The following is an 18,011-nucleotide window of genomic DNA, read 5'->3' as shown; positions in this document are numbered from 1 at the left end:
GGTTTTTTCTCATCATCTCAAGGCCTTAAACAAGATGATCCTCTCTCCCCCACCATGTTTATTATAGCTGCTGAAGTTCTTTCCAGATCCCTTAATAACTTGTACAATCACTCTGACTTTATTCCTTTCTCTATGCATGATAAGGTCCCTAAAGTTAATCACTTAGTTTATGAAGATGATATTGTTATTTTCTATAGCATTAATTCTAAATCTATTAAACTTGTTTTGAAGCAAATTAGTAACTATGAGGAAAGTTCTGGTCAGCTAGTTAATAGAGACAAGAGTTTTTTCTTCATTGCTCCTAAGACTGCTGCTAAAAGGATTAATAAAATTAGGAAGTGTTCTGGTTTTATGGATAAAAACTTTTCTCTCACTTACCTTGGCTGCCCACTCTATGTGGGTAGGAAAAAGGCAGAATACTTTGACACTTTAATTAGTAAAATTGTGAAAAAACTCAATGGTTGGCAGGGAAAACTCTTATCTTATGGTAGTAAGCATGTGTTGATTAAAAGTGTCCTTCAATCGCTGCCTATTTACACTCTATCCGCTATGTCCCCCTCCTCCCCCCCCCCCAAAACCACATTTAAATTAATTGAAAAATATTTTGCTAATTTCTTTTGAGGTACTTCATCTGAGCACAACAAGTATTATTGGAGCTCCTGGAATAACCTTTTTGCGCCTACTGATGAGGGTGGCATTGATGTGCGTAGGTTGCAAGATATCAGTGATGTGTTGGCTATAAAGAGATGGTGAAGGATTATGTCCACATCATCTCTTTAGGAAACATATGTTAGGAGCAAATATTATATTAGATCTCACTTGGTCTCGAAACAATGGGCAGCCAGTAACTCTCATGTCTGGAAATATGTCCTTAAGATAAGAAACACGGCCGAAAATGACATGATCTTGCATATTAACTCTGGTTTTAGTAGCTTATGGTGGGATAATTGGACCTTAAAAGGTCACCTTGAGGGTCTAGTTAATGCCACTAGAAAGAGTCATAAAACTTTGGTTAATGAATTCATCTCAGAAGGCAGGTGGGATGTCAATAAGCTGAATGATGTTCTTCCTGAACATCTGATCAATCATATCCTTAGCATTGACATTGGAAGCCAAGATAAAGAAGATAAAATCTACTGGGATCTTACGGAGAATGGAAAATATTCCAACAAGTCAGCTTGGCATCTGGTAAGAAACTCTAAACCTAAACAACACCTCATAGGTAAGTTATGGAATCCTAGTGTTCCTTTTAACATGTCTTGTTTGATTTGGAGTCTTTGGAATGGAAAGCTCCCCTTTGATGAAGTTATTTCTAGATTTGGGAAACAAATTGTTTCTAGGTGTAACTACTGTGAGAACCCTATCTATGAAAATATGCACCATGTTTTTGTTGAAGGATATATGCTTGGAAACTATTTGGATCTCAACTTAGCATTAGCTATCACCCCCACCCTATTAGAAATATCTTAAATAATTGGTGAAATACTAGGTCTGTAAATGTTGTTCATAAATAGGTTTTAAATATTACCCTCATTATTATATGTTGGGTGCTGTGGAAAGAATATTGTGCATGCAGGTATGGTGAACAGAAAAAATTCAACTTATATAAGCTGCAGCAACAAATCAGTTGGAATGTGAAAGCTGCTCTCCACAAAGCATATCTAAAGTGTGACCTTCAAATGCCTTGGAACAGGCCATGTGACACAGTTGTAAGGTTACATCCCAAGCAAAGTTTTATGGTCGTGCAATGGCAAAAACCTATGACGGGTAGACTGAAGCTTAACACGGATAGAAGCTTCACCAAGATAGATGGGAGCGTCGGCTTGGGAGGTGTTTAAAGAAATGACAGTGGTGAAATTATCATGGCCTATTCGGTCCCTTATAGATGCAACAACCATAACATTGCGGAAGCAAAATGCAGCACTTTTTGGCATCACCTGGTGCATTGAGAATGACTATACATATTTCACTCTAGAATTTGACTCCCTAATACATGTTGATTTGCTAAAAGGAGGAGACAGAGAGCAACTACAAAATGGCTATGATCACAGAGAAAATAGCTCGACTGAGGCGTACATCTAATATTGACATTCTTCATTGCTATAGAGAAGCTAACCAACTAGTGGACATTTTGACAAAAATGGCATCAAAAGCACAAACTGGAGCATTTTTCTTTTCTGGGCAGCAGCTCCCTAAAGCAGCCAAAGGCCATTTCACTTGGACAAAAGCCAAATTCCAAGCATTAGAATTAATTATGACAAGGCCAATATTTTTGTAAGCTAGGAGCTTTTGTTTGGGGCATGTGAATCTGTTCTTGTTATCACCTCGCCACCTATGTTTTGAAAGGGTAATTTTTACCTTTGTGTTGTATCATTGACAATGTCTTTTGAAGTAATACAACAATCTCAACCTATGGAAAATTATATTTAAAAAATTCAAAAGAGTGTCTGAATCACATTTAAACACTTCAGATTACTTACAAACTTTGCACACAAGTTCAGTTCAACTATATAAATCTATCCAAAGTCTCAGAACACCAATTGAAGTATAATAACATCAATGCCAACTCTTGGTCAAACTTATGAACTCTTAAGTTCTTCAAATTACCAACTTTCGACAAATAGTGTCGAATTCTTCTAGGAACTTCCAAAATCAAATTTGAATATACATTCAAGTTCAAAATCAACATACGAATCTATCGGAACAATCAAAACCTGATTTCGAGTCTGTTTACCCAAAAGTCAAACCTTGGTCAACTCTTCCAACTTAAAGCTTCCAAATAAAGAGTCATTCTTCAAAATCAATCCCGAACCACTTGAAAACCAAAACCGACGATACACTCAAGTCATAATACATCTTATAAAGATACTCAAAGTCTTAGACCATTGAATGGAATGTTAAAGCTCAAAACGACCGGTTGTATCATTACACCGAACATGCACACGCGTGTAATAATATCATATAAACTCGCTCGCTACATCAAAATAACATTAAATAACAAGAATCGATCATCAAAAATTAAGATATTTAACATGAAAACTCATTTTTCAGAAACTTTCACATAATGTGCTGAAACGCGCTCGGGTCACCCCGGACCCCAACCTAACGAGCATACAAGTCCAAAAAGATCATACGAATCTATGGGAGTCGTCAAAATACCGATCCGAAGTCGTTTACCACAAACGTTGATAGTGGTCAACTCAAGCCTTATTTTAAGTAAAAAATCACTTTTTCTTCAAAATTTTATGTAAACGCTTTCTGGAAAACGACATGGACTATGCACGCAAATTAATAAACATCAAATGAAGTTATGAGAGGTCTCGGAACACAGAAATTAAGACTGGTACGCAAAATGATCTATCGGCCGTTACATTTTACAAGTGTTTTTATGATTTAGCTAAATTTATGTTAAACTTTTTGGTGCACCTATTCATTAAAAAAATTACTTATTTATTCAAAATTTGAATACTCTTCGTGAAATTTCTGACTAAGCCATTGATCGAAAGTACTTGAATTATTCAAAGGCAACAGCGAAACAGCTTCTCGAAGTTAAATGGTGAAATACAATAGAAGTCTTCTATACAGCTATATATATTTGTCGAAGACCAAAGTTTGACATTTAACATACTACTACGAAAACTTTCATATTGCAAATTCTGAGTTGTCCATCATTATTTGCATACTAGTGGAATATTGATAAACTTGTTTTAAGTATTTTAAGTGAAATGATAGTTTTTACTCACTACTGTTTAACTATATCTTACGGTAAAATATATATCTAAACATAATTTTAACTTCGAATACCTTTTTTTCAGCTTTAACCAAATGTTGTCCAAACGCCAACCAAATATCTTAGTGGGTATTATAGTTTCATTCTGGTCACTTCCTTTTTGATGATGGCTAATATCTACCATAACTATATGAGAATGGTGTTGATCTTTCTAATTATTAAACAAAATTCTAAAAAAGAAGAGTAGTCCTCTTCCTTTTAATTATTGCTGATATTGCACAACGTACAAGAATGGGTTCTCTCATTCTTCATCTCATCTTGGATGCTAAAAGTTAAGGTTTATGTCCTCCATGTATCTTTTTTACGGTATAATAAAATATTACAGGTAGGGATCGTGCCAAACATCCCATAGCTTTGGTATTAGCTTGAATAAAAAAAATAAAAGTAAGAATTAAAGTGATTTTCCCCAGTGTATTGATAGATCAGTATCCCTTTATGCTGCAACTAATGGGTACAGGCACAGTTTATATGTTATAGTGTCAAAGCTTTTCTTTAATGCACCAAACAATGTACAGTAAATAGTCAACGAATGGACCATTCATGCATCAAAATCGAGCTAACTTTCTTTGCGGGTGTGTATGTGGTGTAAAAAACTAGTAACACAAAAGCTAACATTCCCACTTTCAAGCTTGTAAAGTCAAAAAGATTCAAAATCACCAAGACTTCTAACAATTTCTGATGGTTCAAAGGTGGTCAAATCAGTCATTGATACTTGCATTAGGGTAGGTCACTTACATCACTTTTTAGGATGCGATTCTTCCTCGAACTCTGTGTGGACGCAAATACTTCATGATGCACCGAACTGTCCTTCATGATGCACCTTTTGGTGTTGCTGAAAGAGCATGAGAGCCGGCAATGCGCTTACATTCAAATATTGCGATAAACACCAATTTACCAGATGACTGCATACTTTCTTGAAACATTCATCATTAATGATTTAAATGTGACTGAGTTATTACTACTTCAGAAATCTAGGTTTTTTAGATTCTTAATGAACTTTGTTTTGGTTTTTCTTAATATGCAGGAAGTAGTCGAAAGCCTACACTTAATTGTTGTTATCTCTCCTATAGGTCTACATAGCTTATCTTTTTTCTTAGCAGGATGTCTACCTCTCACCTTTTTATGTCATTCATTTAGACCACTTCATTTCCAGTCAGATGTTTTTCAGTGTATTCATTAATGACTTTCCTCTCTTGTTTTCCCAACTCAAACCTAAGAGCTATAAGAATAATTAAACCTAGGCCTGTTTACAAACAAATAAAAACAATCACTAAGTACTCAACAGTACTGCATCATAGCAACAAAAATATAGTAGCAAATACTTTTCCATATACAACCGCTAGAAGTAGTGTTCTCAGGGTTAACTTTTTCACATTGAAAGTATAATAATTTTTTGTATTTAAAGCTACCCATAGTCAATGGTGTTAAGAACCTGCAAAATAAGACAAGTGTAGCATTTTTAAAACAAGTTAATTTATACTGATAGTGTAAATGATTAACTGTGAATGAATATAAGATTAATCAATAGATCAATCAGTTGTTACATGTGCCTTCGAGTTGACGATAAAACTGCAAAAAGCACCACTTATGTGAGTCTGTTTCATATTCAAGAACAAGCCTAAACTTGAAGCCAATGCACATATAGACTTTACACCAGCAGTACACAAACAAAACTCATTAGTCTGGCAATACAGTAATAAAATGTAAACTTGAGGAATAAAAGCTTATGGTCATATAGGTAATACAATAAATCTTGGCGTAACAGGTAACGTCCAGGGAATCGCCGTGTGACCAGGAAGTCACGTCCAAGCCATGAAAACAACCTCCTGTAGAAATATAAGATAAGACTGCCTACAATAAACCCGGAGCTTAATGCACCGAGTATCGTAAGATCTAAATAAATACTCACGCGTGCTTCAGTTGACCAAAGTAAATCATTAAGACATGGCAATGTAAAACAAGTTAGATAAAATGGTTAAGTTATTCATAAACATAGCATCTCGATAAGATTAATCCCATCTAGTGTGTGTGCGCGCACCTTTGTGCAGAAAATTAAAAGAAGAAAGGGTATTGAGCAAAGTAGAAAGCCAGAAAACAGATCAGAAAATTTTGCAGAAAAAGACCAAAAAAGCCATCATTCTACAATCATAACACAATGATGAAAAAAAAGTACTGCCTCTCTGTTTCAATTCATGTGAACTTGTTTGACTGGGCATAGAGTTTAAGAAAAAATGAATACTTCTGTAATTTGTGGTCCTAAACAAGTAAAAAAGGGGTCCAGAGTATTTGTGTGGTTGTAAAATCTTTTCATTAAGGGTAGAATTGGGAGTTTAAGCTAAATTGTTTTCATATTTAGAAATGAGTCATTCTTTTTGGAACGGATCAAATAAGAAATAAGTTCACATAAACTGGAATGGAGGGAGTATGTCTTATTTACTGACAAAAGAAACCTAAGGTTATGAAACACAGAGTATGTAAAAAGGTTGTAATGATGAAAAATGAGAATCAGAACTCAAAGACTAAAGTCAAGATCCTTATCATTACACCAATCTGCAGATACATAACGGACATACCAAAATAGGTTAATAAACAAGTACAAATTTGTCCCAAATGTTGAATATAGCACTTATAAGTGACAAACAAATAAAATAAAAAGAACTTAAACATGGGCCTCACCTTATTTATATACCAAAAAAGATCTTAATCGCGATACTAATATATGGCAGCAATCTCTGAGGGGAATGAAGCCTGGTCCGACGACGCAAAAAAATATGATCAAAATTCATAGGTCTAACAACTAACAATTATAGATCTATATAAGATCTAAAAAATATATAAAACATATATAATGATAGATCTGTGTAAAGAATTTGATCAAGATTAAAGATTCCTCGAGCCAGACAACATTCCCCACAATAGAAAAGCTCCCTTTCTTGATTGTTAGGAGTTGTATTTTTGTTGCTTATTTGTGTAGTTTCCTCTCTGTCTCTTATCTTTTTATCCCCCAAGACTTTCGCCTTTCCTTTAGGGGGAGAAGAAAGAGAGAGAGTGTGTGTGTGATGATGAAGAGAATGATTTGTTGTTTGGGGTGATTATAACGAGGGTAAAAAGGAGTTGAAGACTTGAAGGCCAAACGTGAACAGGACAAAAGCTATGGGCAGACTCTGACCCTACCAGCTGGACTTCCAGAAATGACCACGAACCCCTCCCCCACCCATCCCCTCCACTTCTCACCTCCTTTCTCAACAATAAAATTATTACTATATCCGTGTTTTAATTTATGTGAATTTTTTTGACTGGGTACAAAATTTAAGAAAAAATAACTTTTTTTAAAATATATAATCCTAAACAACTCAAAAGAGGGTTTAGAGTATTTGTGTGGTTATAAAAGCTTCTCATTAAGGGTAGAATTGAAAGTTTAATCTAAATTATTTCCAAATTTAGAAAATTGTCATTCTTTTAGGAACAGACTAAAAAGGAAATTTTACATAAATCGGAACTGAGAGAGTACTTATTTTGGGAGCTTGTTTGGAAAGTCATCCTATAATTGGATTTGGGTGTAATTATACTGTTTTGGCATATTTGTCTAATTAAATAATTACTTAGTCAACATGTAAGTGGATATAATTGGAGGGGTGTAATTATATTCTATAATTCTAAAGGGGGAGCTGAGAATTGCTAGTAATTACATAATGTAATTACCAGGTTTTCAATTTCTTTTTAATTTACTTTTTATTCCTACTCTTTTTTTTCTTTTTAGTTTATTTTTTTAACGTTAAATTTTTTTTCAAATATTATTTTTATATTATTTATTTTTATTTCCTCATTTCTCATTTCCCAATCTTTACTTCAGATGTTTCTACATAGTTTTTTATATTTTATTTCATTTTTAATTATTTTTCTTTATTTTTTATTACACTTTGGCTATGTTATAATTCTAATTTTTATAAAAATTATACCTCGTAATCTTAGAAATAATAAATCACCCACAAACTCTACTTATAATGAGTGATGTCATAAAGTTAAACTTTGTTATGGGATAGAATTATATACAAACTTAACTATGTTAAAATGATATATCACTTTTTAATATTTAAATGATATTCTCATTTTTCAACTTTTAGTTTTTGTGATTCCATATAGTTGCTCATATTTTTTATCTTTTTCATTTAGCATAATTGTGCTATTATTCTAGTTTTAAAACTGCTCCTCCTAATATTAGAATTAATAAATTATTAAGAAGCATAGCATAAAATGAGTGATGCGGCTAAAGTTGAATCTCATTGTTAAATGAGGTTATAAGCTTATGTTTCCTTTTCTTTGGAATATATTTATTTAAATTATGTTGAAGCTTATTTTATGTTATGTTGTAATTTTACTGTAATGACCTGATCGGTCATTTTGAGAAATTTGCACTTTGCTCGGTAGTTTGGGGGCACAAGTAGCTTCGTATGATGTATTAGGACTTGTGTGCAAAATTTGGGTTCATTTTGAGTTGATTTGATATGTTTCGGCGTGAGTTTTTGGAAGTCGAAAGTTCGAAAGTTCATTAAGTTTGATTTGAGGTGCATTTCATCGTTTCGATATTGTTATGTGTGTTTTGAGGCCTCGAGTAGGTCTGTATTATGATAGTAGAACTTTTTTGTATGCTTAGATGGGGTACCGAGGGGCTTAGGTGAGTTTCGGATTGGTTGGGTTGTGTTGCGCTCGTTTTTCTTATATTTCGATGTCGTTTCTTCAAGCATAAATGGTACCACATTGAACAAATGAGCTTTGATTTCTGTTTTTATTGAAGCATTAGATCCGTATCGTAATTACAGAGCTATAGCAAAAAGAATCATCAAATTTGGACATCGTATGAGGATTTTATGGTCATTTTACTAAGAATTAGGTTGCTAGATTTTTCAGATTAAGTACGAAATTGCCACTGCTGCATATTTAAAAATTTGCACTATTTCCAAATATTGAAACCAACATATCTCCTTCAATATAAGGTTAAATGGAGTGATTCAAGAGCCTAACTTGACTAGAATTTTACAAGAAATCCATTGGAAGTATCAAAAATGAGTTTTGAGATATTTTGGCACAAGAATTGAGGCAGAACAGTGTTAAAACGAGAGTTTTGTGCATTTAACATATTTTGAGTTGGGGAGCTCGGAAGTTGGCGATATTTCGAGGCGCTTTTCAACATATGAATTGGGTAAGTGTTCTCTACTCGGTTTTGGTTATATTTTATGAATCTATCTTCGATTTTAGCTTTTGGTTGTTGAATTTTAAAGAAGAAATTGGGGGTTTGGCCTAAAGTTTCATAATATAATTTTTTGAGTTTTGAACATCGATTCGAGTCGGATTTGAGTGAAACTGGTATAGTTAAACTTGTAATTGAATGGGTTGATGGTTTTTGTGAGTTTTGTCGGGTTTTGAGGTGCAGGCCCGGGTTGGGCTTTATGGTCGATTTTGGGCTTTTGAGTAAAGATTCGACCTTTTTCCATTAGATTGGTTCCTTTAGCATTGTTTGATGTATTTGAGTTGTTGTTGATTAGTTTCGAGTCATTCAGAAGTCGGAACGCGTGTGATGGGATTCTTGGAGCATAGCTTGGCTTGCTCGGTGTCGGAATTGGCTTGTTTAAGATAAGTAACCTTTCTAAACTTAGTGCTGAGGGTATAAAACCCCGAATTATGTATTATGTGATTGGTGTTGAGGTGACGCACATGCTAGGTGACGAGCGTATGGGCGTGTACCCTGTGAGCTGTGACTCTGTTGTTTCCAGGGCACTGAATAGTGGCCCTATTTTATTGATATTTGTGTTTTCACCATGTGATAAGATAAATGAGTTGTACATCATGCTAGATATCATGTTTAGGTTTTATGCTGATAATGTTGGGACCCATAGTGATCGTTTCTTGTTGTCATCTCATTGAATTTATTGATATTTTGTACTCAGTCATATTCATGCATTCATATCATATCTCAGTCTCAATTATTACTTATTGATACATCATATCATTGTTCAGGGGAAGTTTTTATGACATTGTGAGCCCGTGGGTGATACTGGAGATATTGAATGACTGAGTGAGGCCGAGAGCTTGATTATGAGTGACAATTATGGGATCGGGCTGCACGCCACAGCAGATTATTTATTATGCCTTCGTTGGCTTGTTATAGCGCTTAGGCTGAAGGAGCTCCTCCGGAGTCTACACATCCCTAGTGAGGGATGATATTATTGATGGATGGATTTCCCTGGACATAGATTTGTCCGAAGTACTTGATTACATTAGGTATGGATCTTCCCTTGGTATGGAGATGGATCTTCTCCATGAGGCTGGATTGGCATGTTTCCTCGGTACCGGTGTGAGCACGTGATTTTTGCCTCACGAAAACTACTCTAAAATAAATCAAAAAATAAAACAAAAAAAAAAATTCTCTTAGTGTGCAATTTTTAGGATTTATGTGGCATTTATTAATTATTTTGTGTTTTGTCCGTAAATGTTTGCTTTGTTATAATTAAACAAAAATAAAATAAAATACATGTTGCATGCATATCTAGGATTTAATTATGCATTTAAGAGTTAATTAAAGGGAAAAATCACAAAAAATATGCATTTATCTTATTTGTTCGTCATTTAAATATGCCATTGTGTGATTAATAATTTATCTTGTGTGTTAATGTTTGTTAAAAGGTGATTAATGTTTTGTAAGGTTAATTTTGTTTTTATAATTAAAATTAGGAATTTAATAATTAGAAATAAAATTAGGAAGTGGAAAATAAGTTATAAATGTAAAAATCGGACCTGGACTGAAATCCAGGCCCAAACAAAATAACTCCACAACCCACTCCAAACACCCCAGGTCCGGTCCAATTCAAAACCAAAACAAACGACGACGTTTGGTTATCATTCATCAAGGGCCGTTAGATTAGATCAATCCAACGGCTGATATTCCACACCCTAACCCGTAACCCCTACCCGATCCATTGCCCGGGTTGACCCCTTTCCCCCAACTTAAACCAAACGACATCGTTTGGCTAAGTGATTTAATCTTGACCGTGGATCATGTTTGATCTGACGGTCAAGATCAATCCACCCCACCCCTATAAAAGCCTAAATCCTACCCCAGCCCCCCAAACCAAACACCCCACCCCCCGGTCCTGTTCATCATCTCTTTCAAAGAGGTCAGATGAATTCCACCGTCCACCACCGTGCACCGCCCACCGGAAATCGCCTCACGGCGGTTCCGGTGGTCCAAACAATCCCACCTTAACACCCTAAACTCCTCACAACCCCCTCTTTACGGATCTGGTGTTAGTTTCTCTCGAATCAGACCACATGATCTCGAATCTTCGATCGAAGGTTGGTCTGAAAACCCCAACTTTATCCGATGACTTCCAAATTAACACCATAGCTTCCCCTAACTACCCTCATTACGGATCTGTTGTTCGTTGACTTCGAATCCTCCTGGAACTGCTCGAATCTTCATTTGAAGATTCGAGTGAAACCTAACCCTACCCCAACTCAACTCAAACTCACACCAGTTATCCACCGGACCTCCCTTGTGCCTAGAACACCACTGGTTTGATTCGAACATATCTAGAAGTGTTCGAATTTGAGATCAAAAAAATCTGAAACCCTAAAAATTCCAATCGTAGAATTTGTCCGAATTAAGTGAGGGATTGAGGTCTAAGAGACTTTAATCGAGGTATTCTCAATTGAGAATATTTCGAATAAAGTCTGTTCAGCCTCAAAAGGTCCGATTCCAAAGCTGAGTTTTTGTCTGTGTAAGATCTAAGATTCAGAGGTATTTTTCTACTTCTTTTTGTTTCCTACGTGTATATTGTTGCCTGTTTCAGTAGCTTGTGTAATTTTTCATATTTGTTTAGTTGATTCTGTGATTCTGTCTCATACCCGTTTATGTGATCAAATTATAACAATGTCTCTGTTTGTTGTGATTATTTACAATGTGTGTAATCGACTCGATTAAGTTCGTCGATTAGTTATATTATAAAATCCTATTTCTGATAATGTTGATTGTAATAACTTGTTTACCTGTTTTTGATTGATTATTATTATTTTGTTGTAATCAGTTAATTAGTTCTTGCCAATTAGTTGGTTCTTGTTTAATAAGTCAGAAAGTTTGTCAAACATGTGTGTGTTGATTTTGAGCAGTTAGTTTCAGGCAATGTCAATACCTACAATGCCCCTGCATTCATGCTAACCTCAATTTCGATTCAAATTTTGTTCTGTTGAATTCTGTGTGATGTTATTGTGATGTTAGGTTTAAATTCAATTTCACAAATGTTGATTAGATACAATTGTGTTAGAAGGTTGCATTCTCAATTAAGATTCAGTCCAGAGCTTAAGAGAATTGGTTGTAGCTGTTTAAATCAGAAAGATAATTAAGTTTGAACAGATTTTAAAATCTGTTTTGTACCAGATTCTGATTTCTTTGAGGGCAGTAATAACAGTAGACTTTCAGGGGTACTGTTGGGAATGAAACAGTGAGAGTAATATGATAGTATTAGTGTGCTGATAGTGGAATGTTAATGGCTATAATTTATTAGGATAATGAGAAACAAAGGATAATGAGAATGCTGAAAATAATGAAAAAGTACCTTTAGTGGCTGATTTATTAGAAAACCAGCCTTAGTGCTATGGGAGGGGGGATTTTCTGATTTTTTAAAAGAGAAAGGGGTCCGGACAGTGGGCTGCTAGAAAGGGGGCAGACCTGTATAAGATATAGAAGTATAAGGAGAGGAGAGGACGGAGAAAAGAACAAGAGACACACAAGGAGATAGACAGATAGAGAGATTATAGAGAGAATCAAAAAGAGAGATAGAGAAATATAAGAGAAATACAGAGAAGAATAGGAAAGAGAGAACTGAGAGATATAGAAAAACTGGAAAGAAACAAAAGAAAGAAAGAAAATCTGAAACATTTTCTTCTTGAATCTATCCGGGTATTGTTTGTTAAGATTGTTTGGTTTAAATCTGAAATTTATCTTAAAATTCTGTTACTGCTCTTTGGGTTCCAAGGGTCTTGTTATGTTGCTCAAATCTGCTAATTTATTTGGCATTTTCTGCTGATTTTGTTACTGCTGCTACTGCTGAAATTTGCCTCATTTACCCTCATTTCCAGGTAAATATCTTTAGACTTGTGCTGTGGAAAGTTTCAACATTGCAAAACTGAATAAAGTTTGTAATTAATATTATGTCTTCTATTCGTTTAAGTCTATTAGTTTAAATTGCAATTTTGTTTCAGTTGGTTAACATAGTAGTATGCTTGACATGATGACTATTAGTTAATTATTCCCTTTTGAAATTCATATAAGTGTTGTAATAATGTTATCTATTTCAGAATTTCGTTAAGTATAAGTTATGTTCGAATTGTCAAGATAGGGAACATGGTAGAAAGTTGGCCATTAATTTTATCTTGTGATATTGTTGGCTAAGTATAGAATAGAATAAGAAGTATCAAGAAACTACATTACTAGTATATCTTGTCAAAATCCGATTTTGTTTAGATTGATGTAAGTTGTATGTTGTTCATATATGGTATAATAACGGTTATGTGTATAACCATTAGGTGAAAAGTGAATTGATATAAGCCGTCACGATGTTGGAATATTATGAAATGATTCAGATATATAACTACGTTATATGTAATGTCATTTTATTGAATCAAATTGTAGAATAATTCTCTCTCTTACCAACAAAGGGTCCTCCTATTTTAATTCACTTCTTAAAAATAGTGTATAAAAAATAATGTCAATAAGTCTTACAAAAGGTACATTTAGCGACCATAAATAGCTTGCATAGGCCAATAATAAAATTGGTTTGATTATTTATCATGACAAATAAATTAACCAAACAATTATAACTTTGGACTAAAAACAAGTATACGAAAATGAGATGGGATTTATAAGCATGAATTGCAACCTTTTATGTCAAGGATATGCAGAAATAGAGTTCGCACTAAATATAAATATTGAAAATTCTTCGGAAACTATTAATTTGTTTATCAAATTAATTCTTTTCCCAGTTTTATATGTGATTCGATTTTTGGGTATACTAATGTTGTATCCACGATAAAAAAGGTAGTACTAAGCACACGTTGTTTATTTTTTGTTTTACTCTTTAAATTCGAATGGTGTTGAGGAATATAATTCACACGCGAAAAAATATAATTTGTGGTCAACACTTAATAAATTGTGAATTCTTTTCAAGGAATTTAGAGGTATCTCAAATAAGGATTTCTCATGACTTTCACATAAAAATGCATGGACGTAATAAAAAATTTTGTGGAAAATTTATACTACCGTTAAGAATATTTTGTATGATTAGGGATACGTTCGCGTGACCTGATTATATTTCTAAAAAACAATTCGGATCATGCGTTCGCGCAACTTCGAGAGAACATTTAATAAAAAGGGGGTTCTCCGAGGATGTTAAAATAATTTCATATAACCCGAGATGTGCAGTTCACTGTTTAATCATACAAGGGCGACGATGTTCTTAATTTTATTTTAAATTTCGAACATATGATATTTTTATAATAAAAAATAATATTGTCAATCTTATTGTGTACACGTATGCGTGACACGATTCTTCATGCTTATAAAAATATATAACACGAATATACGTATGCGTGATTCGTTTAAAGGTCTAGTTATAAATAATTTAAGGCGGTAACAGAATTATATAACAACAGAAAGTATATTTAGTAAATCAAGATAATTAAGCCAAGTATAAAAAAATGGTTAAGCGACCGTGCTAGAACCACGGAATTCGGGAATGCCTAACACCTTCTCCCGAATTAACAGAATTCCTTACTCGGATTTCTGGTTCGCAGAATAACAAACAGAGTCATATTCTCCTCGATTCAGGGATTAAAACCGGTGACTTGGGACGCCTTAAAATTCCCAGGTGGCGACTCTGAAACAAACAAATGAATCCCGTTTCGACTGTCCTTTAATTGGAGAAAACTCCCTACGCCCCCCGCGGGGGCGGAAAAAGGAGGTGTGACAGCTCTGACGACTCTGCTGGGGACATCTCTCTTCTTGCCAGAACCACTGGTTCAGGGTTTAAGAATTCAAGCTTAAAATAACTGTTATAGTTGGCTTTATTTATTATCTGATGTTTACATGATATATGCCTAATATGCTAAATGATGTTTTTACTGCTTTAATATTATTTGAATTGTGTATATACAATTGCTACGAAACCCCCTTCTTTCTGAGTCTTCTAAATTTATGGTGCACACGTGCGCGTGGCCCACCTTTCTGTTAAAGTCATACCAAATAAGACGAAGTTGGGACAAGTAACTAGGCCGGGTAGACTTTCGTGCTCCCGGTATGTTGCCCCCACTTTGGCTCAAACTGTCCGTTTGGGTAAGCCAGGTTTAGAACAATCTGCCTCAAGTTTTTCACTTAGAATAACTCAGCCATGTACCGGATCCCTAGTAGGAACGTCTATTTGCATCATGTACATTTGGCCTTGGGGACTCAACACAGGGGTTGGGTCTGTCTAGGACAGGTGAACCCGAAATGAAAAAACCATCCTGATGCATCCTACTTGCTACTTGTGCATTCATTTGCCTCGGATTTGCTTGTTGACCAGCTTAACTGGAAAAAAAAATCATTGAGAGCCGAGGAATAAAATGGGTTGTTTAGAAAATTCCCAAAAAATAGTTTTAAGTTTTGAAAAAAAAATATATATATATATATAAAAAATGATTTTTTTTATGAGTGTCTGTTTTCAAAATGAGTCTTGATTTTTGTTAAAATTAATCGCAGACACAAAATGAGCACTACCCAAAACCCACCGTCCGCAAATGCAGATGAGGTTCTATTTCGGCTTCAGATGTGGTGGCATGAGTTAGGAGAAGATGGTCAAAAATGGGTCATTAAACATTTGGGAACTCTCACAGATATTATGAAAGTTAAACCACGTGATGATTTGATTGCGGCATTAGTAACTTTCTGGGACCCTGTCCACAATGTCTTTCGCTTCTCTGATTTTGAGCTTACTCCCACATTAGAAGAGATAGCTGGATATGCCGGTTTTGACGGAGAGTTAAGAAACCAAAGTCTTATATTCCCAAAAGCTCCCTCAGTGCATCGATTCTTTGGGCTCCTGAACATCAGTAATCAAATCAGAAAAAGCAACGTTATCAACGGGTGTTGTTCTTTCGACTTCCTACATTCAAGGTTCGGAAAGCCAGATGATTTTGAAATTCATGAGAAAGGCCTTACTAACAAGCAAAACAAAGACACCTGGCAGATTCACCGTCGCTTCGCTTTCATGGTGGCTTTTCTAGGAATCATGATCTTCCCAAACAAAGAACGAACAATTGATATTCGCACAACAAAAGTCGTACAAGTCCTCACTGCCAAGGAAAATCACACCCTTGCCCCGATCATTCTCTCCGACATTTATCGGGCGTTGACTTTATGTAAATCAGGGGCAAAGATCTTCGAAGGGTGCAAAATTTTGTTGCAAATGTGGATGATTGAACATCTCCAACATCACCCTAAGTTCATACAGTATGGTCCAAGCCATGATAATTTCATCGAGATTTATGAAGAAAGAACAAAAGATTATAAGTCTCCAGAAGAGGTCGAAGCCTGGGTATCTCGTCTGAGATCTTTAACGGCAAGTCAAATTGAATGGACTTTGGGATGGCTCCCGATAAGGGAAGTGATACACATGTCAACCTCGAATAGTTATTTGTTACTATTGGGATTAAGAAGCATCCAGCCATATGCGCCACAGAGAGTTCTGAGACAACTAGGGAGATACCAAGTAGTTCCCGATAATGAAGATTTGAGTATGCAAGTAATCGAGTTACACCCTGAAGCCACTCTTCCCGAGGCTTTAATTCAGCAGATGTGGAATGGGTGTCGATACTTGAAAGATGATACTCAAGTTCCAGACACTACAAAGGGCGAGATAAATCCAGGATATGCAAGGTGGTTTGAGAAACGGTCCCGCGTGGATGATGCACCAGAACCCGATCTAAGAAGGCCAACATAAAGACCCCATGTTCAAGCCTTTAACGATAAAATCCAAGAGCGGTTGATTTGGGGAGAAAAGGAAAAGGGGTATAAAGCAACCATCCATGCCTTAAAATAAAATTTGAGGAGCCTCAGTTTGGAGAAAGATTTGCAAGCACAAGAAGCGGAAGGCGAGAAGAAGAGTCTGGCTTGTGAGAATAAAAATCTTCACACTCAATTTCAAAAAATGAAGAAAGCTTCTGAAACACCAATGAGGAGTTGGAAGGATCAAAAAATCATCGCCAATCTTTTTGAAAAAATGCAAGATTATGATTCCATTTTTGCAAAAACCGAAAAGGCGTTGAGCAAAGATAAAGAAAGAATCCAACAATTAAACGAAGAGGCCAGATCTAATAAGGAACGCCAAGTGAGGCAATCCGAAGAAGACAGGGCACAATTTAAGAAGGAAAAAGACCGTTGGATACATTCAGAAGCCCAACTTCATGCAAAACTGGAAGAAGCGAGAAGATACAACAGAGAGCATCAGCATGCAGACATCGACAGAGAAAGAGCACAAGCAAGACTCGATCAGGCCAGACTCCGAGCTCAATTAGAGTAAGCTTTAGATCGTGAAGACCGTATCAGAGATATAGCCACCACTCGCCAACAGCAACTGCAAAACCAAGACCAACGTCTCCAAGATTTCAGGGCACAAATCCATGATTTAGCGGTTTACACATCTCAAAGTTATGTAAACTGCCAAGGGATGGATTGTGAAAGGTTTATAGAGCATGCACCTGTTTTTGCCCGTCATCTGGCAATTGAGCTAGAAAGAATGTATCGTACGCTGGGAGGTCATCCGGGTCAAGCCCCGCCATGAGCAGATAGTCCGATGATTGACAACAAAAGTGGGAAGTGGAGCGTGTTCAGAGATGTTAAGAGTTGTGTCTTTTATTTGATTTGGGTGTGTGTCGAGTTTTTAAACCATTTTATAATGTTTTTTTCAAATGTAATGTCTGTTCCATCTTTGTAAAATAAATAAAAGTATTGACAATTGCTTTACGTCCGAACTACGCAAGGTCTGATTTATGCGGGGGCATGATACGTAGGCAATCTCTATAAGATTCGACCACAATCATAAGAAATAAATTGAGAGCGAGTAACAATAAAAAATTCAAAAAAGCTGGGATGACACAAGAAGCCGAGCAAATGCATAATAGAAAAGGGTTATTT

General features: G+C 35.4%; 1 long non-coding RNA gene across 1 annotated transcript; it reads right to left on the bottom strand.

Moving 5' to 3' along the window:
* Positions 1 to 4,331: 4,331 nt before the first annotated feature.
* Positions 4,332 to 6,886, bottom strand: LOC107819451 (uncharacterized). The gene is made up of 2 exons (XR_001655715.2): positions 6,467 to 6,886; positions 4,332 to 5,616 (listed from the first exon to the last, which is right to left on the bottom strand). It is a non-coding gene; the product is annotated as an uncharacterized LOC107819451 (long non-coding RNA).
* Between the last annotated feature and the right edge of the window lie 11,125 nt (positions 6,887 to 18,011).

The sequence above is a fragment of the Nicotiana tabacum genome, chromosome 1, assembly GCF_000715075.1.
Source record: "Nicotiana tabacum cultivar K326 chromosome 1, ASM71507v2, whole genome shotgun sequence".
NCBI lineage: Eukaryota > Viridiplantae > Streptophyta > Magnoliopsida > Solanales > Solanaceae > Nicotiana > Nicotiana tabacum.
This window is presented reverse-complemented; position numbering and strand designations above follow the sequence as displayed.